A 23,798-nucleotide genomic window follows, 5' to 3' on the forward strand; every position below is an offset into this window, starting at 1 on the left:
AACCAATATACCTAAAGATCATATTTCCTAAGTGATTTCTAATTTTAGAAATACTATAACAGCACTTTTTCAAATTAAACAAAAATATACATAAAATGTTCTAAAGGAAGGAGTACATAGGTTTTAACACAAATGAACACTAAAAAAATTCCCAGGACACTAAAAATTCCTTTATGCTGTTTCAAATACTAACAGGAGATGAGGAAGTACTGTCATTACTTTTATTATATATTATTTGGTGCCTGAGTTATATTTTATCCAAAATAGAGAAATCTCTATTTCTACCCTCTGGGTATACAATTTAAATCAGAGAGACGTTAGAAGTGTCTCTGACAGAACCCCGAGTGTTCTGATTTCTTTATGCTGATTTGGAGGTTTTCAAACAACCTAATCACCAGAATGTAAAGATATCAAGTGAAATGGAAAGCAATGACAGAACACTCTTTTGAGTCTCAAGTCTTTATTTCAACAGGGTAACTCTCTATTTTCAGTTCTTCATAAAAGAAGCCAATTGCATGCTCCATAATAGTTATAAGAATTACAAGATGCTGAGTTCAGTGATGTGCAAAGAATAGTTTAAATGAATGTTAAAAAAAAAAAAAAGACACATCTTTGGAATTTGGCTGTACATATGTTGGAAAAAATAAAAACAATAAAATCTACTAATTAGATCCAAGGACTATCTGAATTAGTAATAAGTCTGAATCACACATTAGGATAAGGAACTGTGATTTTATTACTTTACAATGAAATAAAATAACTTCTGCAGTTAGAAAGACCTTTTTCAGTACAAGTTCTACATGACTGTTTCTTTTACTAAATGGATAATTTATAACTTGCATCACTGATCAACTCACCCTCCCTCCCCAGCCCTGCATTTGTTGAGAACTTGCGTTTTCTAAGAGCTCAACAAACATGTAGCAAATATTAGTCTCATGCCTAGTACTAGTGTACAGGATGTGGAGAGTTCTAGTGAAAACAAATTATTTTCCTTGATCTCCATGAACTTAAATTTTGATTGGGAAGTTATTATTTTTTTTTTTAATTTTTTTTTAACGTTTATTTATTTTTGAGACAGAGAGAGAGCATGAATGGGGGAGGGTCAGAGAGAGGGAGACACAGAATCCGAAACAGGCTCCAGGCTCTGAGCTGTCAGCACAGAGCCTGATGTGGGGCTCGAACTCACAGACCATGAGATCGTGACCTGAGCCGAAGTCGGACGCTTAACCGACTGAGGCACCCAGGCGCCCCTGGGAAGTTATTTTTAAGAAAAAAATTAGCCAACTTTTTTGTATTCAGAATACAAAGTGATTTATAATTCTATTTTGTAATACAGGAATTCTTAGAGAATTCAGATCCAAAGAATTGCTAAAGGCTTCTTAGACAACATTGCCTTGACAACAGTAGAAGATCAGAAATTATCTAAATCTCTGAGGAAATGGAACTGTATTTGGACAATAAGACTTGTAAGTCTTACTTAATTTACCTTCTGTATTGTAATAGTTTGGTTGAGAAACACTTTCTTTTCAGTTACGTATTTCTTTCTTTTCAGGTAAATCTGGGTCCAGACTAGCATGTAGATACTAGATGATCTTATTGAAGCTATCTGAATTAATGGAACTTAAAAAGTTTTAACCTTTAAAATAATCACGTACTCTATATAATACAAATGGCTAAAGTATCAGTGTTAAGTATCATGGATTATTGATTATTGGAGTGACTTGAATTATTGTTGAATTTGGTGGTTTTCTCTGAGACCTGATACTGGAGAGAAACAACGGGTTAGTGTCAGAAGACAGGAATTTTCAGCCTTTATTTTTATCTTATCTTATCTTATCTTATCTTATCTTATCTTATCTTATCTTATCATCATTTTATTTTACTTTGAGAGAGGGAGAGGGAGCTCATGCAGGCACACAAGCAGGAGAGGGGCAGAGGGAGAGGGTGAGTATCTTAAGCCAGCTCCATAACCAGCACAGAGCCCTACACAGCACCATGTCACGACTCTGGGATTATGACCTGAGCTGAAATCAAGTCAGAGGCTTAAACGACTGAGCCCCCCAGGTGCCCCTGAATTTGCCGTCCTAATGCTACTCTCTACCTGTTTTGTGGTTAAGGAAGCCATTTAAACCTCTGTAAATCAATCTGAGTTAGTAATGAGTCTCAGTCACACATTAAGATAGGGAAAGGCATTTTTTAAACAATAACTTAAACCATTACAAAATGATTTCCAAGTACAAGTTGGAAGACCACTAAAATAAAGTTTTCTCATCTACTTAACAGATCTGATAATACCATCTCATGGAGTTTTTGTGAGGATTAAATGAGATAGAGTGAATGAAAAAAAATTTTAAGAGGAAATTTGATACACAAATTATAGACATTATTATGATCCTCTAATTTTTTTCCAGAAGCTTTTAGAAAAAACAGCTTTATTCTGGAAACAAGGGTTCTATCATAGAAATAGTATCAAACCAATAGAGATTTATTGATCATCTGCAATGCTGCCCTCTTTTCTTATTTTGGTGAGCTCAGTGAGGACAATAGGATACCTTGATTCGTGATGTTAAAAAATAATTCAACAATATTGAGCAGTTGACTTAAAAGGGTCTTTAATTCAGAATAAAATGTAGAGTAATTGTTTGATTATCTAACATGACTCCTAACCATTTAACTTAGCAGTCCTTTTTTCAAAGAAGTAGTAAAAAATTTAGTTTCCAATCTGCTTGCTAGTGTGTGTATGGGAAGGGAAAAAAAGCAAAGGGCAAACAATACTTAAGGAAAAGTCAGTCGCTTTTTTAGGAGCATTTGCAGAAGTAAAGTGACTAAGTTTCCTCCAGGGCCTTCAGGCTCAGTGGAGTCAAATAGTTTACTTTGGCCTCTATCATGATAATTGGCTTGCAACTCCCTCTGTACTTGCCTTTGTACCCTCTGTAAGCCCCAGGAGGGGACACACCTCACTCTGGGGGCTGTTTTGTTTTTCTAAGTTGCTTTGAAGCCAACTCTGTGCAAAAACTAAGAAACTTCCAATGTGGCCTTGGGTTTCCTTACTGATATTCACAGCAGGATTTTACCCAGGATGTTCCAAAAATTGCAAGGTGTTAGGGCACCTGGGTGACTCAGTCTGTTAAGTGTCTGACTTTTGATTCTGGCTCAGGTCGTGATCTCACAGTATGTGGGATGGAGCCCCACAAAGGGCTCTGTGCTGACATCTCTGCAGAGCCCACTTGGGACTCTCTCTCTCCCTTTCTCTCAGGCCCTCTCTACTCACGCTCTCTCAAAATATATAAATAAACACTAATTTTTTTTTTTTTTAATTACAAGGAGTTTTCGGGTTCTTCCTCAGCTCTTGCCTCACACAAATCCTCTACAATCCTGAAGAGTAAATTTAATGTTCTTACTTAGCTATCTTCCCAATTCATACAGGAGAAAGTTCAATCTGCTTTATAACCTGGGCCCAATCTACCTTTTAGTATTCTTCCTTGCCACTCTCTCATACCCACTCAACAATTTCTGCACACAGAATTGTCTGTTTTGGCTTACTTTTGCCATGCTCTCACTTTCATGCCTTCATGGTTGGCTCAGGATAAGCTTTCTACCTGGAATGCCTTTTTTTCCCCTCTTCTCTTTTCTGCAGAGCAATGGTCTGTTCATCTTCTCTGTTCTAAAGCTGCCTTTCACTCACACTTATAAATTCTTCTTCACCTACCGTAAAGCAATATTAGTTATATGCATGCCATAGAACATTGTATAAGCCTCTGCTAGAGTAATTATCACAGTATCTATTATTATGTGTTATTTTTCCTGTTTTAAACAAAAGAATGTAAGCATCCTGAACACAGAACTCTGTTCCATAAATTCTTATCTCTTTTCCTTTAGGGACTGGCTTGGCACCTGTTATATGCCAAGTATTTCCTAAATACTAAATGGAGATGTTTTCAAATTTATACCGAATTTGTCAAAAAGAGAAAATATACTCTCTTTTTACTAGTAAAACAACGGCACTATACTTCCCCTGTGTATGAACAGATTTTGAAACTCATAAGGCATTGCACAAACGTCGGTGTTCTGGTCGTCTTGATCCATTTATTCCTGTAGCAGTGGTGGAGCTTAGCGGTTGAGAGCATGGAACTCTGCTGACCAACTGGGTTGGAATCCTGGCTGTACCACCTACTGGCTATTTACTCTTGGGCAAGATAGTTAAAATTTCTATGCCTCAGTTTTCTTGACTGTAAAACAGGATTAGTTTCCTTGCTAGTTGCTAGCGTGGATGTGAAAAAAAAAAATGACAACAAAACTTAGTGCTTGAAGTGCAGCTGTATTTCATAGTGTTGTTATGAGGATTTTGATGGGCTAATCCATGTGAAAAACAAACAAACAAACAAACAAAAACTCAAACAGGCCTTGGCACATAACAATGTGAGGGTAGGCAATTGGCAATTCATTGAAGATATGGAGTGTTCATTAACAAAAATATTCGTTGAGTGTCCAGCAGGTAATAGGCACTATTCTATGTGGAACAAACCAATAAACAAAGAAAATATGACTGATGTGTCATGGAGAAAATTAGAGCAGAGGAAGGGGAGAGAAAGGGAGGGATTGGTATTTTAAACAGGGTGGTCAGGGAAAACTTCTACGGAAAACGAAATGTGTAGCTGAGGAGAGATTGTTCTAGGTGGGGGAATAGCAAGTGCTCAGGCCCCGGGCAGGAACGTGGGTGGAATATTTGAGGAATGGTTATGGCCAGTGTGGCCAGGTAGGAATGAGCCAGGAGGGGAGTAATCAGCGATTTGGTAACAGAGGGCCAGAAGCTGGATCCTGAAGGGCATGGATGACCTTGGATTTTATGCTGGCTGGTAGTTTTTGAGTAGAGGAGTGATGTGATCTCTTACCTTTAAAAGGCCCCGCAACAGACTAAGGACTGGTGGTTGGCTATTGACAGTGGAAGAATAGATATGAGGCTATTACAACAATCCAGACTCTGGTGCTAATAATTATTTTCTGCTGCTTTAAAACAAAAATATCTAGGGGCGCCTGGGTGGCGCAGTCGGTTAAGCGTCCGACTTCAGCCAGGTCACGATCTCACGGTCCGTGAGTTCGAGCCCCGCGTCAGGCTCTGGGCTGATGGCTCAGAGCCTGGAGCCTGTTTTCGATTCTGTGTCTCCCTCTCTCTCTGTCCCTACCCCGTTCATGCTCTGTCTCTCTCTGTCCCAAAAATAAATAAACGTTGAAAAAAAAAATTAAAAAAAAAAAAATCTAATGAACAAATATCGTATGTGCATTTATTACTTTTAACAGTTTTTCACTATTTTCTCACTGGAGACAATATATCAGAATTTAATTTTGTTATTAAAATCCTCATTGATTTTATTTCTAGTCTTAAAGTTTAAGAGTTGTTCCGTGGTCTTACTTTCACATTTTCTGATACCTTGCTATAATATTCTGCATGGAATGTGAACAAGAAACCAAATGCTGTTAGTAATTGTATTTTAGCACAATCACTGCCCCCCAAGTGCTTACCTCTGCATTCAGTAACCAAATACTAGGAATATTCTGAATGGCCTGGGGTAACTTCAGATTTTATTACAAATTTAGGTTTAAATAGAAATATGTTGTTTTTTTTTAATTTTTTTTTTAATTTTTTTTTTTTCAACGTTTTTTATTTATTTTTGGGACAGAGAGAGACAGACAGAGCATGAACGGGGGAGGGGCAGAGAGAGGGAGACACAGAATCGGAAGCAGGCTCCAGGCTCTGAGCCATCAGCCCAGAGCCTGACGCGGGGCTCGAACTCACGGACCGCGAGATCGTGACCTGGCTGAAGTCGGACGCTTAACCGACTGCGCCACCCAGGCGCCCCAAATAGAAATATGTTTTTATATCATTTATATTCCTTTTGTTTTTTCCATTTTATTATTTCCGTCGATGAGGTAATTCATTTCTAGTTCTACAGTAATGCTACTGCCCTTTAATATCTCTTATTCACCTTTCTCTTTCTACCTGCTCTCTTCACACTCTCTTGCTACCTGCTTCAGTCTTTACTTTCTTCTCCCTCCCCATGAACATAACTATTGATTTCTATTTCAATTTTTCTTCCATGTTTTTCATAAATTTCCACATTGACATGTTATCATTCTTTCTATTCACTTTTTATTTTTGTATTTCCTAAAAGCAGCTTAGATGTTCAGTGCCAACATAATTTCTTGATAAGCTCTGTATAAATACCACAAGTAGATTTTTATGTCATCCTCAGTGCATATTGTTCAGTAACCACAAATATGACAGTCACCCTGCTGAAGCGTTGACCTTACAAATGATTGGTGACAAATAACTCTCAATGAACTTTGTACATCACTGTTTATTTGGACTGTGAATTCTAGTTTAATCATGAGAAATGTTTATTTTCCCACCATGTGGTGTATATAGTTGTGCTAAAATACTTCGTTAGTATTTTTTTTAAAACAACCTAACCTGCTGGTGAGAGGAAAAACGCGGGTGTGTGGGGTGGGAAAAGGTGTACAATTAGTGTAAAGCCTCTGGAAAAGTGACAAGATAAAGATTTAAAAAAAAAAAAAAAAAGAACGTCAATATCTGTTAACCCAATTTTATGAACTTTATGAGATTGAGAGATCACAGATGACTAATTTGGGGGACAGAATTTACAAAAGCCAGTTGGGGTTGGGTTAAATGTCTAAGCAAAATGCAAGAAGGTTGCCCAGAACATTTTACTGACCTCATCCCCTATTGCCATAGACAGCAGCATCTCAAGTAGCTGTATAGAATGGGGCTGGTTTCTGATGCCTACCATTCTGATTAGCAATTACAACTGAAATAAAGTGCCATCATAGAATGGTCTCCTTGATTACACAGAGAATCCTGTAAGAGCCCAGTTATGTACATGATGTTTGGTGAAGAAGATGAAGGATGAAAATAGAAGAATGAACAGGCTAATGTAGAATCACTCACTCAGCATCATCAAGATGTACTCAGGTCATCTGTGTTTCCAAATAGATGAGCACTTGTTTACTTGCTTTCTACCATAGTTCCTTGAGAAAATCTTGTTTCATATACAACGTATCCTTCCAACTGAGGGAAAATTACTTTCATTTTTAATTTTCCAATTCAAAAAACTGTTCTAAAGTGAGGGATTTGACAAAAGTGTTTCAATTACTCTTGATTTTGTGGGTTTCAAGATATTTGAAGAAATGTTATCAAGATATTAAGCATAGAGGTGGGACATTTGAAACCACTTGGGTTAATATTGGTTGCATTTGTTTTCACAGCACAGATACAATAATCCCAATAGCTCAGTTATGTTCTAGTGCTATTTCTGATTCTCATCACTTTAGATAAAGAAGTGGCCAAATTTCAGTAAGGTTATTGGGTGACTTCGGGCAAGCATTTTTCATCAAAATAGTCAGTATCCGTATGTTTGGGAGTGGGTGGGTAGGTGGGTGGGCAGTGGTCAAGTCTGCTAAAACCTAAACCAAACGAATAAAGAAACAACCCCCACCCCCCAAAGCAATAAAACCCCAAAGTACTGATATTTCTTTGTAAACTATGTGGAACATTTTCTCTGAATAAGAAAGGCAGACATTTTTACTTTATACTAGAGAATATCATCTTTTCTAACATCCAGAATTACTGATATGGGACCTTGGCAATTACAAAACATTTACACATCTATATCATTAGCTCAGACTTCTTTCCCTTCACTCCAGAGGCTTAGTTCTACCTTCCCTGAAACTTCTTCCCATGGGTATCCCACAAACAATCCAAACTCAGTCTGACAAAAATGAGACCATTCTTTTATGCCTCAAATCAGATTCTCCTTCTTTATTTCTTCTCTCATTTATAGTTCTACCACTCACCCAGGCCGGAGTATTTAGCATCTTTGATTCATACTCTTATATCAATCTCTGCATTTGATAGATCACTAAATCCTGAATACACTCACTTTTACCATCTCTAAAAGCTACCCATTCCTCTGCATGTCCTTATTTTCCTGTTCACAGTGTTTAAATATTGACAGGTATTTTTTGAGTGCTTTCTATATGTCAGACAGGGATACAAGGTGAAGACAAAGTCTAGATTTACCCTACCTGAGTAAATATATATTTTAATCTTCCCCCTTCTGAATAGTCTTCCTCATATTTACCATGGAGATCACTCTAAAATATGGATTCAGTATTCTGTCTTGAAATTGGCTCCTTATCATCTCTAAAATAAAACCCCGTCTCAATCCAAAGCTCTATAAGACCAGATTCTTGTCTACATTTCTAGTCTAGTCTCCTTTCATTGCCCTCTCCTCCTCTCTCACAATTTATGTTCCAACCGTATTGAAATGGCTTCATACTTTCCGTGCATCCCTGCCTTTTTACAATGCTTCCCATGTGTCTGGAATATCCTTTCTTTTTTTAAAAAATTTTTTTTTTTTAACGTTTATTTATTTTTGAGACAGAGAGAGACAGAGCACGAACGGGGGAGGGTCAGAGAGAGGGAGACACAGAATCTGAAACAGGCTCCAGGCTCTGAGCTGTCAGCTCAGAACCCGACGCGGGGCTCGAACTCACGGACTGCGAGATCATGACCTGAGCCGAAGTCGGCCGCTTAACCGACCGAGCCACCCAGGCGCCCCTGGAATATCCTTTCTTAATACCTTCATTTAAAACTCCAGTCATGCTGCCTTGGATCTACTGTACAGTGGGGAATAAAAGGGGTGTCTTTTCCTTTTCCTTACTTTTAAAGAGGATTCCAGTATTTCATCAGCAAGCATAAATTTTGCTATAGATTGGGGTAGTTGCCTTTTTAATTCTTGCTTGCTGATTATTAAACGATGTATAGATGCTGAATTTTATTAAATGTTTTTTCTGAATCTATTGAAGTTATCACCTTTTCCTACTAATGTGATGACTTCTGTTAATCACTTTTTAAATGATAATACCATCTTTCTATTCCTGGGATGAACCTAATTGGGTTGTCATGTATTAGACATGCTAATATTAGATCTAGGATACTTGCATCCTTGTTAATTTGTTAGATTGGTCTATTCATTTTTCATCCTATAGTTATGTGGTTGGGTATCAAGATTATAGCAACTTCATAAAATGATTGAAGAATATTTTCTGTATTTCAGTTAACTGGAATTATCTATCCCTTCAATGTCTGGAAGAACTCACCTACAAATCTAGGCATAAAGTTTTCTTTTTGGATGAGGTTTTTAACTACTGATTTAGTTTTCAAATGCCATATGGAGTATAAATGTTAAATTGTATTTTTCTAGGAAATTTGTCATTAATCTAAGTTTTTATTGAACTATAATTGACATTTGTTTCAGATGTACAACAAATGATTTGATACATGTACATATTGCAAAATGATCATCACAAGTTTAGTTACATCCATCACCACACGTAGTTACAATTTTTTTCTTATGATGAATTTATTATTATTACCAGTCAATGCTTGTATGCTTTCTCCATACATTTGTGTATTCCTTTATCTAAACCTTAATTTGACTGGCCTATGCTTATGAATTCTTAAGAAAGTCCTTTTTTCAGACCCTGGAGCCTAGGTTAAGAAAAACAAGCTCCCTTCTCATCTCTCTTTCATCTCATTTTCTTCCTTCCTCCCTCCCTCCCTTCCTTCCTTCCTTCCTTCCTAATTTGTTTTTTGTTTTCACTGACTGAATGGCTCACCGAGAGTCCTAGCTTTTGAGGGAGTTTTGCTCCAGATCTCTGAAAAGGCTCCATTCCTGCTCTAAGCCTCTTTTTTGCTGAGATTAGTCCCTATACCCAGCATATTCCCAGAATAAGTTTGTTCTCATCTCTCTGGAATTTATTTTCCTCCTTGATATCAACCCCTAAGGATTTCCCTTATTTTCTTACAGATCAATCATTCCTTTAACAGGGATTATTTTATTTTTCCAGAAAATTTGTTTCATTGTTTGAAGGTTTTCAAATTATTCAGTCTACCCTGTTGCTATAAACAGAAGTTATAATCTTTTCATTTCTTTTTCTCCTCCTCCTATCCTCCTCCTCCTTCTCATCTACAACATGGTCCTCTCTGTAGTCTAGGGACAATTTGAAGATGCAAAAGTATTTGACAAATATATGTAACCATATTAATTAATTGAGGCAGGTAACTTTACTGTTATATGAAATTGTCCTTGACTGAAAAGGCGTATATCCCAGCTTACTGTATCCATTAATGCTCTATGATTTGAAGTGTGCAATGATAATACATTTCAAAATTGATTTTGCCTGTTTTTCTTATTCTTTCTTCCTCTTTAATTTCCAGTGCCTACCACAGTTTCTGGTATGGAATTGGTGTTAATTTTGCTGAAGTAATGCGTAAATAAATACACACCTAATATAAATTCATAAACTCACATACACTGTACTAAGGAAGTAAGGAAGAAAGGGGATGAAATTTTGGGTCTTGTTTTCTATCCTAATATTGGAGTGGAAAATTGTTTAAATTCTAAATCACTCAAGTTGTATGTAGTTCAAATATAATAATGCATAGAACATTGCATCCATTGTGAATCAGATCTCAGGATTGAGATATCAAAATATCAGAAACTTGAGAATTTTATTTCCTTTATTAATTCATTTTTAAACTTCAGGCCTTAGGATTTTTCACTAACTTAGCTCTGAGTAAAATAGTAAACTAGGAGAAATAACTCATTGTGAACTTGACTGGTTCACATTTTGTTAACTCATATCCTTTAACAGAATATTATATTTCAAATAATTAAAAAAATATATCAGAAACTGTCTTGTATAGGTGGGTAATAAATGAATGTTTATTGAGTTTGATCATTTAAAGAGATAAATGTGAGAAGATAATTATTCTGATTGTAACCAAAGAGGGCTATATGTTGTAAAAACACATTTTAGAGAAACTGTGCTAAAATTAAAACTGAGACTTCTCTAAGGTAGCATTTTAAGAGCATTTAAATTTAATTCCTACTCTTAATGCTTGGTATTAAAATGTGCTATGCATGTGACATAGACAAAGCTTCCAGAACTTCAGGGACAAAGGCCAGATACTGAAATGTAAATACACTTATAAGGGAGGGAGTTTGGTAGAAAGCTTAATGTGGAGGTCAGTGGAGGTTTGCCTTTTTAATCACAATTCCTACAGGAAAAGACAGAATGTATGTCAATCTTATTGGAAATATTTTTATTTCAAGCATAGGAATAAAAGATTGCATTGTAATTCAGGAAATTAAATGTAGTTTTCTCTATAGCAATATTTATTTCAGCAATTTATTATTTAACGTAAGAGCTATTTACAAAATAAAGATCCTGACAGGGCACCTGGGTGGCTCAGTCAGTTGAGCATCCGACTTCGGCTCAGGTGGGTGGTTCATGGGTTCCAGCCCTGTGTTGGGCTCTGTGCTGACAGCTCAGAGCCTGGAGCCTTCTTCAGCTTCTGTGTCTCCCTTTCTCTCTGCCCCTCCCCTGCTCTCACACTCTGTTTCTCTTTCCCTCAAAATAAACACTAAAATAAATAAATAAATAAATAAATAAATAAATATCTTGAAACTTATTAATACTTAAAATAGAACAAGAAGTAAATTTCGTAACAGGATATGTATGTCAAATGTGATTAGAATAAATGCAATTTATTTATTTATTTATTTATTTAATTTATTTTTGGGACAGAGAGAGACAGAGCATGAACGGGGGAGGGGCAGAGAGAGAGGGAGACACAGAATCGGAAGCAGGCTCCAGGCTCTGAGCCATCAGCCCAGAGCCTGACGCGGGGCTCGAACTCACGGACCACGAGATCGTGACCTGGCTGAAGTCGGACGCTTAACCGACTGCGCCACCCAGGCGCCCCAGAATAAATGCAATTTAAATAAAAATTCCAATGTGAAATATGTGTCACTATTCCATGTTCTCTTTAAAAATTCATTCATAGTAACTTACATGGACATTGTCAATTGTCATCATGAAACATAACCTCAATTTTGTTTTTAATATTTTTTTTATAATTTTCATTATTCTATTTTATTTTATTTATTTTATTTTTTTATTTTTTTTTATTTTTTAATATATGAAATTTACTGTCAAATTGGTTTCCATACAACACCCAGTGCTCATCCCAAAAGGTGCCCTCCTCAATACCCATCACCCACCCTGCCCTCCCTCCCACCCCCCATCAACCCTCAGTTTGTTCTCAGTTTTTAACAGTCTCTAATGCTTTGGCTCTCTCCCACTCTAACCTCTTTTTTTTTTTTTTTTTCCTTCCCCTCCCCCATGGGTTTCTGTTATGTTTCTCAGGATCCACATAAGAGTGAAACCATATGGTATCTGTCTTTCTCTGTATGGCTTATTTCACTTAGCATCACACTCTCCAGTTCCATCCATGTTGCTACAAAAGGCCATATTTCATTTTTTCTCATTGCCACGTAGTATTCCATTGTGTATATAAACCACAATTTCTTTATCCATTCATCAGTTGATGGACATTTAGGCTCTTTCCATAATTTGGCTATTGTTGAGAGTGCCGCTATAAACATTGGGGTACAGGTGCCCCTATGCATCAGTACTCCTGTATCCCTTGGATAAATTCCTAGCAGTGCTATTGCTGGGTCATAGGGTAGGTCTATTTTTAATTTTCTGAGGAACCTCCACACTGCTTTCCAGAGCGGCTGCACCAATTTGCATTCCCACCAACAGTGCAAGAGGGTTCCTATTTCTCCACATCCTCTCCAGCATCTATAGTCTCCTGATTTCTTCATTTTGGCCACTCTGACTGGCGTGAGGTGGTATCTGAGTGTGGTTTTGATTTGTATTTCCCTGATAAGGAGCGACGTTGAACATCTTTTCATGTGCCTGTTGGCCATCCGGATGTCTTCTTTAGAGAAGTGTCTATTCATGTTTTCTGCCCATTTCTTCACTGGGTTATTTGTTTTTCGGGTGTGGAGTTTGATGAGCTCTTTATAGATTTTGGATACTAGCCCTTTGTCCGATGTGTCATTTGCAAATATCTTTTCCCATTCCGTTGGTTGCCTTTTAGTTTTGTTGGTTGTTTCCTTTGCTGTGCAGAAGCTTTTTATCTTCATAAGGACCCAGTAATTCACTTTTGCTTTTAATTCCCTTGCCTTTGGGGATGTGCCGAGTAAGAGATTGCTACGGCTGAGGTCAGAGAGGTCTTTTCCTGCTTTCTCCTCTAAGGTTTTGATGGTTTCCTGTCTCACATTCAGGTCCTTTATCCATTTTGAGTTTATTTTTGTGAATGGTGTGAGAAAGTGGTCTAGTTTCAACCTTCTGCATGTTGCTGTCCAGTTCTCCCAGCACCATTTGTTAAATAGACTGTCTTTTTTCCATTGGATGTTCTTTCCTGCTTTGTCAAAGATGAGTTGGCCATACGTTTGTGGGTCTAGTTCTGGGGTTTCTATTCTATTCCATTGGTCTATGTGTCTGTTTTTATGCCAATACCATGCTGTCTTGATGATGACAGCTTTGTAGTAGAGGCTAAAGTCTGGGATTGTGATGCCTCCTGCTTTGGTCTTCTTCTTCAAAATTACTTTGGCTATTCGGGGCCTTTTGTGGTTCCATATGAATTTTAGGATTGCTTGTTCTAGTTTCGAGAAGAATGCTGGTGCAATTTTGATTGGGATTGCATTGAATGTGTAGATAGCTTTGGGTAGTATTGACATTTTGACAATATTTATTCTTCTAATCCATGAGCAGGGAATGTCTTTCCATTTCTTTATATCTTCTTCAATTACCTGCATAAGCTTTCTATAGTTTTCAGCATACAGATCTTTTACATCTTTGGTTAGATTTATTCCTAGGTATTTTATGCTTCTTGGTGCAATTGTGAATGGGATCAGTTTCTTCATTTGTCTTTCTGTTGCTTCATTGTTAGTGTATAAGAATGCAACTGATTTCTGCACATTGATTTTGTATCCTGCAACTTTGCTGAATTCATGTATCAGTTCTAGCAGACTTTTGGTGGAGTCTATCGGATTTTCCATGTATAATATCATGTCATCTGCAAAAAGCGAAAGCTTGACTTCATCTTTGCCAATTTTGATGCCTTTGATTTCCTTTTGTTGTCTGATTGCTGATGCTAGAACTTCCAGCACTATATTAAACAGCAGCGGTGACAGTGGGCATCCCTGTCGTGTTCCTGATCTCAGGGAAAAAGCTCTCAGTTTTTCCCCGTTGAGGATGATGTTAGCTGTGGGCTTTTCATAAATGGCCTTTATGATCTTTAAGTATGTTCCTTCTATCCCGACTTTCTCAAGGGTTTTTATTAAGAAAGGGTGCTGGATTTTGTCAAAGGCCTTTTCTGCATCGATTGACAGGATCATATGGTTCTTCTCTTTTTTTTTGTTAATGTGATGTATCACGTTGATTGATTTGCGAATGTTGAACCAGCCCTGCATCCCAGGAATGAATCCCACTTGATCATGGTGAATAATTCTTTTTATATGCTGTTGAATTCGATTTGCTAGTATCTTATTAAGAATTTTTGCATCCATATTCATCAGGGATATTGGCCTGTAGTTCTCTTTTTTTACTGGGTCTCTGTCTGGTTTAGGAATCAAAGTAATACTGGCTTCATAGAATGAGTCTGGAAGTTTTCCTTCCCTTTCTATTTCTTGGAATAGCTTGAGAAGGATAGGTATTATCTCTGCTTTAAACGTCTGGTAGAACTCCCCTGGGAAGCCATCTGGTCCTGGACTCTTATTTGTTGGGAGATTTTTGATAACCGATTCAATTTCTTCGCTGGTTATGGGTCTGTTCAAGCTTTCTATTTCCTCCTGATTGAGTTTTGGAAGAGTGTGGGTGTTTAGAAATTTGTCCATTTCTTCCAGGTTGTCCAATTTGCTGGCATATAATTTTTCATAGTATTCCCTGATAATTGTTTGTATCTCTGAGGGATTGGTTGTAATCATTCCATTTTCATTCATGATTTTATCTATTTGGGTCATCTCCCTTTTCTTTTTGAGAAGCCTGGCTAGAGGTTTGTCAATTTTGTTTATTTTTTCAAAAAACCAACTCTTGGTTTCGTTGATCTGCTCTACAGTTTTTTTAGATTCTATATTGTTTATTTCTGCTCTGATCTTTTTTATTTCTCTTCTTCTGCTGGGTTTAGGTTGCCTTTGCTGTTCTGCTTCTATTTCCTTTAGGTGTGCTGTTAGATTTTGTATTTGGGATTTTTCTTGTTTCTTGAGATAGGCCTGGATTGCAATGTATTTTCCTCTCAGGACTGCCTTCGCTGCATCCCAGAGCGTTTGGATTGTTGTATTTTCATTTTCGTTTGTTTCCATATATGTTTTAATTTCTTCTCTAATTGCCTGGTTGACCCACTCATTCGTTAGTAGGGTGTTCTTTAACCTCCATGCTTTTGGAGGTTTTCCAGACTTTTTCCTGTGGTTGATTTCAAGCTTCATAGCATTGTGGTCTGAAAGTATGCATGGTATAATTTCAATTCTTGTAAACTTATGAAGGGCTGTTTTGTGACCCAGTATATGATCTATCTTGGAGAATGTTCCATGTGCACTCGAGAAGAAAGTATATTCTGTTGCTTTGGGATGCAGAGTTCTAAATATATCTGTCAAGTCCATCTGATCCAATGTATCATTCAGGGCCCTTGTTTCTTTATTGACTGTGTGTCTAGATGATCTATCCATTTCTGTAAGTGGGGTGTTAAAGTCCCCTGCAATGACCACATTCTTATCAATAAGGTTGCTTATGTTTATGAGTAATTGTTTTATATATCTGGGGGCTCGGGTATTTGGCGCATAGACATTTATAATAGTTAGCTCTTCCTGGTGGATAGACCCTGTGATTATTATATAATGCCCTTCTTCATCTCTTGTTACAGCCTTTAATTTAAAGTCTAGTTTGTCTGATATAAGTATGGCTACTCCAGCTTTCTTTTGGCTTCCAGGAGCATGATAGATAGTTCTCCATCCCCTCACTCTCAATCTAAAGGTGTCCTCAGATCTAAAATGAGTCTCTTGTAGACAGCAAATAGATGGGTCTTGTTTTTTTATCCATTCTGATACCCTATGTCTTTTAGTTGGCGCATTTAATCCATTTACATTCAGTGTTATTATAGAAAGATATGGGTTTAGAGTCATTGTGATGTCTGTATGTTTTATGCTTGTAGTGATGTCTCTGGTACTTTGTCTCACAGGATCCCCCTTAGGATCTCTTGTAGGGCTGGTTTCGTGGTGACAAATTCCTTCAGTTTTTGTTTGTTTGGGAAGACCTTTATCTCTCCTTCTATTCTAAATGACAGACTTGCTGGATAAAGGATTCTCGGCTGCATATTTTTTCTGTTTAGCACACTGTAGATATCGTGCCAAGCCTTTCTGGCCTGCCAAGTTTCAAAGGAGAGATCAGTCACGAGTCTTATAGGTCTCCCTTTATATGTGAGGGCACGTTTATCCCTTGCTGCTTTCAGAATTTTCTCTTTATCCTTGTATTTTGCCAGTTTCACTATGATATGTTGTGCAGAAGATCGATTCAAGTTACGTCTGAAGGGAGTTCTCTGTGCCTCTTGGATTTCAATGCCTTTTTCCTTCCCCAGTTCAGGGAAGTTCTCAGCTATAATTTGTTCAAGTACCCCTTCAGCACCCTTCCCTCTCTCTTCCTCCTCTGGGATACCAATTATGCGTATATTATTTTTTTTAGTGTATCACTTAGTTCTCTAATATTCCCCTCATACTCCTGGATTTTTTTATCTCTCTTTCTTTCAGCTTCCTCTTTCTCCATAACTTTATCTTCTAGTTCACCTATTCTCTCCTCTGCCTCTTCAAGCCGAGCCATCGTGGATTCCATTTTGTTTTGCAATTCGTTTAAAGCGTTTTTCAACTCCTCGTGACTGTTCCTTAGTCCCTCGATCTTTGTGGCAAGAGATTCTCTGCTGTCCTGTATACTGTTTTCAAGCCCAGCGATTAATTTTATGACTATTATTCTAAATTCACTTTCTGTTATATTATTTAAATCCTTTTTGATCAGTTCATTAGCTGTTGTTATTTCCTGGAGATTCTTCTGAGGGGAATTCTTCCGTTTGGTCATTTTGGAGAGTCCCTGGCGTGGTGAGGACCTGCAGTGCACTTCCCCTGTGCTGTGGTGTATAACTGGAGTTAGTGGGCGGGGCCGCAGTCCGACCCGATGTCTGCCCCCAGCCCACTGCTGGGGCCACAGTCAGACTGGTGTGTGCCTTCTCTTCCCCTCTCCTAGGGGCGGGATTCACTGTGGGGTGGCGTGTCCCGTCTGGGCTACTTGCACACTGCCAGGCTTGTGGTGCTGGGGATCTGGCGTATTAGCTGGGGTGGGTAGGCAAGGTGCACGGGGGCTGGAGGGGCAGGCTTAGCTCGCTTCTCCTTAGGTGATCCACTTCAGGAGGAGCCCTGTGGCAGCGGGAGGGAGTCAGATCCGCTGCCGGAGGTTTGGCTCCGCAGAAGCACAGAGTTGGGTGTTTGCGCGGAGCGAGCAAGTTCCCTGGCAGGAACTGGTTCCCTTTGGGATTTTGGCTGGGGGATGGGCGGGGGAGATGGCGCTGGCGAGCGCCTTTGTTCCCCGCCAAGCTGAGCTCTGCCGTCCGGGGGCTCAGCAGCTCTCCCTCCCTTTGTCCTCCAGCCTTCCCGCTTTCCGAGCAGAGCTGTTAACTTATGACCTCCCAGACGCTAAGTCGCGCTTGCTGTCGGAACACAGTCTGTCCGGCCCCTCCGCTTTTGCCAGCCAGACTCGGGGGCTCTGCTTGGCCGGCGAGCCGCCCCTCCGCCCCGGCTCCCTCCCGCCAGTCCGTGGAGCGCGCACCGCCTCGCCGCCCTTCCTACCCTCTTCCGTGTGCCTCTAGTCTGCGCTTGACTCCGGAGACTCCCTTCTGCTAATCCTCTGGCGGTTTTCTGGGTTCTTTAGGCAGGTGTAGGTGGAATCTAAGTGATCGGCAGCACGCGCTGTGAGCCCCGCGTCCTCCTACGCCGCCATCTTCCGGCACTCCTGTTTTTAATATTTTTTAATGTTTATTATTTTTGAAAAGAGAGAGAGACAGAGCGTGAGTGGGGGAGGGGGAGAGAGAGAGGAGACACAGAATCTGAAGCAGGCTCCAGGCTCTGAGCTGTCAGCATAGAGCCCGAGGCGGGGCTCAAACCCACCAGCTGTGAGATCATGACCTGAGCTGACGTCGGACGCTTAACCAACTGGGCCACCCAGGTGCCCCAACCTCAACTTTTTCAACATCGTTTTTTTTTTTTTGGTTTTTTACTAAGAGCCTTTGATATGATATGAAACCAGTTGTTTTTGAGACTAAAAAAAAAAAAAAAACCTAGCCACATTAAGTACTTCAACATACAACTTTACCATGTACAAAGCTCTAAGCTCTTTTTCTATAGAGGAGATTCTCCCTCTGATTCCTCATTAAAATCACCAGAAAATCATTTTTAAGTCACCAGAAGGACTTCAAAATGCCAGTTCCACAGCCCAACCTTGGTCCAATTAAATTGATTTTTATTCTTATTTATTCTCATTCTTATTTTATTCTTTTATTCTGTTGATAATGTACACTGAGTTGGCAAGACATTTTATAACAATAAATATATAAATATCTGAAAAAATGAAGTGAAACATTTAACCTAAGTCAGATGTGTCCACTGTAACCATGCTAGTTCTGAGCATGATGCCTGGTGCAGGTAGAGGCAATTTGCCTGCATAGAGTAAGTAAAGGGGAGATAATGAGGTCCTTATAATTTTGATGGAAGTTTAGGAAGCAGACTGTGCTTGGGCCTGTGTATGTCCTGGTCCTTTAAAAAATAGCAATTCATTATCAAAGTAGTTTGATTTATTAACAGTTTTTGTCTCCCCCCCCCCCACTTTTTGATTAAAAAGGGAACATATTGATGTATGGGTTTTCTAAACTGTGACAGCCAGTGGGCCATAGTGGATTTGTTAGAGTTGTTAGAAGGTTTATGGTTTGTTTTGCCTCTTTATGGAGAGAAAAAAATTTTTGATTAAAAATAGGAAAGCACAGGAAGATAGTCTAAGTAAGGTACTGTCACTTTCTGGATAGATAAAAGAAACAAAGAGAAAACTTGTAATATAGTGAGCATTTTTAGATGCAGGAAGAAATTAATATTTAAGATGAAATATATAATGAAAGAATAAGATTTCATAAAGATAAAATAGAGGAAATTGCTTAGCACTTAACATTTTGTTCTTTCTGCATTTGAAAGTGTATTGCTCACATTATTGGGTTGTTCCTGGATATGACCATTCAAATTCTGGGAAATAATAGGCATGTTTATTCATTGTATTTGCCTTCTACAATGTTTCCTAGCTTTTTCCCTGAGAAAATTCATATTATAATGTTTATAAAGGGACCTGAGATGTAGACTTATGAGAACTTCTGTTTTTCCATTTTCCCCTGAGCTTTATGTGATGAAAGGGACATAAAACATAGACTCCCTCTTCTTTAAATGTGGATCCGTAACTCAGGTTTTTGGTAATGACTCAACACACGACTTCACCAGGATTGATTTTCCATCTAAGACCTTGCACAAATGTGTGTATTTATGTCCTTGGCTTCCTTTAATCTCAAAAAGGATGAAAAGATATGGACTGTGATCATGTATGTAAAGTCAGCATGATACTATTGTTCTTAAATATCCAAATATAATTTGTTATATTGTTAAGGAGGTTGATCCCTTTAAACATAATTAAAAAAAATTTTTTAATGTTTATTTTTGAGAGACAGAGAGGCAGAGCATGAGCGGGGGAGGGGCAGAGAGAGAGAGGGAGACACAGAATTGGAAGCGGGCTCCAGGCTCTGAGCTGTCAGCACAGAGCCCGACGCGGGGCTCGAACTCACGAACCCCGAGATCACAAGCCGGATGCTTAACCGACTGAGCCACCCAGACGCTCCTAAACATAATTTTTAATAGAAAACCCATTTGGTAAATTGTAGTTTATTAGAAAAATCCATTCCTACCATCTGGCTGTACATTACTCTCTAGCGGTTGCTTCTTCATATTACAAGTATGGTCTCAAATACAGAAGGCATATTTCACTGATTCCATTGCTTCTACTGATGGCAAAAATCACTGTCTTCATGGTCCAGAGCAAGACCAGGTGAGAGTCATTTTTTCCTTCTTAGTAACTGGTAACTGGCTCCAAAGGTCAAAGTGTGAGTTTTCTATGCGTCAATTTTCATACTGGAATGGACTTTCAGGTTAGGTGAGGAGTCAGGAAATGCTTTTCTAGCAAGTGCTGTGCTAGATATCTAGATGCCTAAGGCACAGTTCCCAGGATGCTCACGGTCCAGCGACTGAGCCAGTGAAAAGTACTGATAAATCAGTGTGCTTTGATGTGAATGCTGAGGAAGCAGCCTCAGTTTGGGACTGTGAGGAAGATGTCCCAAAGGAGGTGATATTTAAACTCCATCTTAAGGTCTGAGGTTTTCAGGTGGTTAAGGGAGTGAAGAACATTCCATGCAAAAGAGAGAGTCTGGGGCATTCTGCAATAATGGGAAGTTGCAATACAGGAATCCATAGAGCAGGAGAGGTGAGATAGCCAGAAGTAAAGCATGACAGGAGTTTTTTTTTGTTTGTTTTTTTTTTTTTTTCTTTGGAGGTAACTGGTAGGATAATACCATCACATTTTGCCATTAAAAAATTAGCTCGAATAGACTGATGATGTGAGAGAATAGTTAGGCAGCCATTGCTATGATCTTAGATAAAGATGATAAGGGTATAACCTAATGCAGTTGCCATGAGAGTACTAGAAGAGATAGGACTCGGGATACTGATGAATAATGGTATGTGGGCAGTAGCAGTATAAAAGGAAACTCAAATATGATGTTTGTTTCAGGTAAATGAGTGAGTAGTGATTTCCTGATTAAAATAGAGAATATGTGAACAGGAGCAGATTTGGATCAAGCAGAAAGATGTTTGTCTGTCTGCTTGTTTGGGTCATTTTGGGGTTTAATGAAGGCAACTTCTTCTTATCTCTCCAACTGAAAGAGAATGGGCCCTCAAGTCAGGACCTCTTCCAAGAGCTTGCCTTCAAGTAAATTTCTTCATTTTATCCAGAGACAAGAAATAAAAGTGATACTTAAAAAGACATAAAGAGGGGCACCTATGTGGCTCATTCAGTAAAGTGTCTGACTTCAGCTCAGGCCATGATCTCATGGTTTGTGAGTTTGAGCCCCGCAGGGGGCTCTCTGCTATCAGCACAGAGCCCACTTTGGATCCTCTGCTCCTCTCTCTCTCTTCCCCTCTCCAATTCATGCGCTCTCTCTCTGTCTCTCATTCTCTCTCTCAAAAATAAACATTAAAAAATAAATAAAAAACATACAAAGACATAAAAAGAAAAGACAGGTTCAATTTTATTCATTCCTATTCTGAGTATCCAGTGGTTTGGCAAGGGTGGGAGAGATAACACTGTCTCATAAGAGAACAGTTTTCATTAAAAGTCCACAAGTATAAATAAAATGTTGTAGATATTTATTGAAGAGAGTACTTTTCCCTGGAATTCTGTGTTACTTTATAAATACCTAATACAGTCTTAATCATATAGTTATAGTTATGGCTATTGAGGACATGGCCTGGGTTTTCTAAATCTTTGTATTTCTAGGACCTCATTATATAGCTCTACACCTACCATGTAATTAGAACATAATTGGGCTCCCAAAATATTTTGTGAATTGACGTACCCATTAAGTAATTTCTGTAGCAATCATAAATGATTTAATCAGCTTCTTTAAAGGAGATCTTTATTTCTCAATTTAAAAAATATTACATTGTCACTTTGTAAAATAAATATTTACATCACACTTGAGATAAAATAGCATATATATTATAAACATTTCCAAACTGTTCATATGGATCTTTCTTTTTTTTAAAATGTTTGTTTATTTTAGAGACAGAGTGTGAGCAGGGGAGGGGCAGGGAGAGAGACAGACAGACAGACAGACAGACAGAATCCGAAGCAGGCTCCAGCCTCCAAGAGCTGTGAGCACAGAGCCTGACACGAGGCCGGAACCCACAAACTAGGAGATCATGACCTGAGCCAAAGTTGGACACTTAACCGACTGAGCCACCCAGGCGTCCTTCAGACGAAACTTTCAGACATGTAATTGCTATACATTACCGAGTTACTGTGTCACATCATGCTATGTTGTTTATAATGCTTTTTGTAACCTAATTATTTTGATTATTTCTTTTTTTGATGTATATTGTATCATTAAAAGGTAGGCTACACCAGAGAAGGGAGTCCACCTATCGAATTTCCATTTGTACCCTCAGTGTGCAGGATAGAATGTGGCTCATAATTAGTGCTCAGTATACTTCTGTTGAATGGAAAAGTTAATACTTTTTAAAAAATCAAATTATATCGCTCTGTTAGGAAGAAATAGCGGAGGCCTTATTTGTAAGAATAATATATAGATACATTGTAAATTTGTAATAAATAAAGCTTTATCTATTTCCTACTACCTGTAGCAATAGCTTTAGTATTTAGAATACCATGGTTGCCAGGCACTGTATGAAATCCTTTAGTTCCATTTAATTTTGGTAATTTTGCAAATAGTTTCTAACATTAGCAATATTTTATAGATGAAGAGCATGAGACTCAGAATGTTTACATAACTTGCCCAAAGTTACACAGTTGAGTCAGGATTTGAATTCGTGTGTAAAATGGCAAACCTGTTAAATTCTTCATTGCAATTAAATTTAGTTTTGTTTTCCCCAAAGATCTAACGTGTCACAAAATTCAAAAGCTATTTTAAGAAAAAAATATAAATAATTTTAATGAAAATTAGAAAATGAAGATATTCTTACTTGTCCTCAGAACAGATGTGTCAAATGATAGGATTTCCATTGCACAGGTATTTTGTCAAGTGTCTCAGGCTGACATGTCTTTTAAATTTGTATTGCTACACCTTACAGTAAACTATGCCCGACCACAGCAAGAAGGGATATGAGATAATGTGTCAATTATGAAAATAAGGGAAAATACTACATTTTTCCTCCACTATATCCCCCTTATTAGCCCCAAAGCATTGTGATAGATTTTTCTTTTGAGATACAAAGAGAATAATAAAACAAAATATCTTCTTTTTTGTTTTCTGTGGAAACTTAACCTTCTCGTTCCTATGTGTACGCAGAGGAATAAATGTCACATTACCAGAATTATTCCAAAGATTTATAATATACTTCATACTTCAAATAAAAACATCTCCCTCCAGGCCAGTTTGTATGAGTTTTTCCCAGTGAGCATAAGAAAAAGACAACTAAAATTAAAGTCAAAATTACCTTGCTGAGAAATATATGTGCTAAAAAATGCTCCTTTTCTATAAACCCTGTAGAAATATCGAGCTTTTCATAAATGAATAAAATGATCTTGAATTTTGTATAGAATAATTAAGTCATCAATAGCCAAGAAACTTGTAGAAAATGATGAAAGATATATACCACATCTTCTGTATTCATTCATTTATTGATGGACACTTAGGTTGTATCCATATCTTGGCTACTGTGAATAATGCTGTAGGAAACATAGGGGTGCATATATATTTTCAAATTAATGTTTTCATTTTCTTTGGGTAAATACCCAGTAGGGGAATTATTGGATCATATGATCCAATATTTTTAATTTTTTGAGGAATGAATACATCATGGATACAGCATACAAAGATACAGCATAAGGAACATAGTCAATAATATTATGGTAGTGTTGTTTGATGGCAGATGGTAACTACACGTATGGTGAGCATAGTATAACATATAGACGTGTTGAATTACTATGCTGTACACCTGAAACTA

The 23,798-nt window shown here is 38.0% G+C and overlaps 1 pseudogene across 1 annotated transcript in view; it reads left to right on the forward strand.

The window, feature by feature from the left end:
• The first annotated feature begins 1,356 nt into the window (after window positions 1-1,356).
• LOC132683204 (dolichyl-diphosphooligosaccharide--protein glycosyltransferase subunit TMEM258 pseudogene) overlaps window positions 1,357-23,798 on the forward strand; it is a 266,762-nt pseudogene continuing 244,320 nt past the window's right edge. The window contains exon 1 of the transcript XR_013549975.2: window positions 1,357-1,466. The product of XR_013549975.2 is annotated as a dolichyl-diphosphooligosaccharide--protein glycosyltransferase subunit TMEM258 pseudogene (transcript). The remainder of the gene's footprint in view (window positions 1,467-23,798) is intronic.

This window comes from Panthera onca, chromosome C2, assembly GCF_046562875.1.
Source record: "Panthera onca isolate mPanOnc1 chromosome C2, mPanOnc1 haplotype 2, whole genome shotgun sequence".
Lineage (NCBI taxonomy): Eukaryota > Metazoa > Chordata > Mammalia > Carnivora > Felidae > Panthera > Panthera onca.